The sequence below is a fragment of the Manacus vitellinus genome, unplaced genomic scaffold (genome assembly GCF_001715985.3).
Source record: "Manacus vitellinus isolate BGI_N305 unplaced genomic scaffold, ASM171598v3 scaffold_12_pilon, whole genome shotgun sequence".
Lineage (NCBI taxonomy): Eukaryota > Metazoa > Chordata > Aves > Passeriformes > Pipridae > Manacus > Manacus vitellinus.
Window position 1 is genome coordinate 14,296,289 of NW_021938949.1, and position 574 is coordinate 14,296,862.

A 574-nucleotide genomic window follows, 5' to 3' on the forward strand; every position below is an offset into this window, starting at 1 on the left:
CCCGTTTCCCACTTACATAACTTTACTTATAATAAAACCAGATTATTTTATTTCTCATAGCACTGGCACCGCTTTGGAGGGCAGGAGGGAGCTGCTCCTCTCCCAGACCTGCCAAATGAGGGGAAAGAGGAGAGCCCTGGCCTCGGAGAGCACTCTGTGTCAGGGTGGCTGCTGCCCACGTGCTTTGAGGGAGCGGGGCAGTGCAGACACTGTCCATCCTCACCCCCCGGTGCTGTTACCCTGCATTAATTAAGAGCAGGTTTAAGTTAACAAGGTTATTGAGGCGTTTTAGTGAAAGCACAGCAGCCCAGAAAATCCCTTTATATCAGTGTCGGGGAGGTCCGTGCAGGGCGGACAGCCGTGGGCAGCACAGAGCTGGATTTGTCCCGGGAATGCTGCTGGATCCCCCAGGCAGCGGCACTGGGAGAGGCGGCACACAGGGTAGTTTGGTTACCTCAGGCAGGATTCTTTTCCCTTTAGAGAAGTGCGAAAGATCTCAACAATGGGCACTTCTCACCAGAAATACTCTCCAATGTGTTTGCCTTTAGGTGCTGTGTAATCCCTGGCTCGGGAT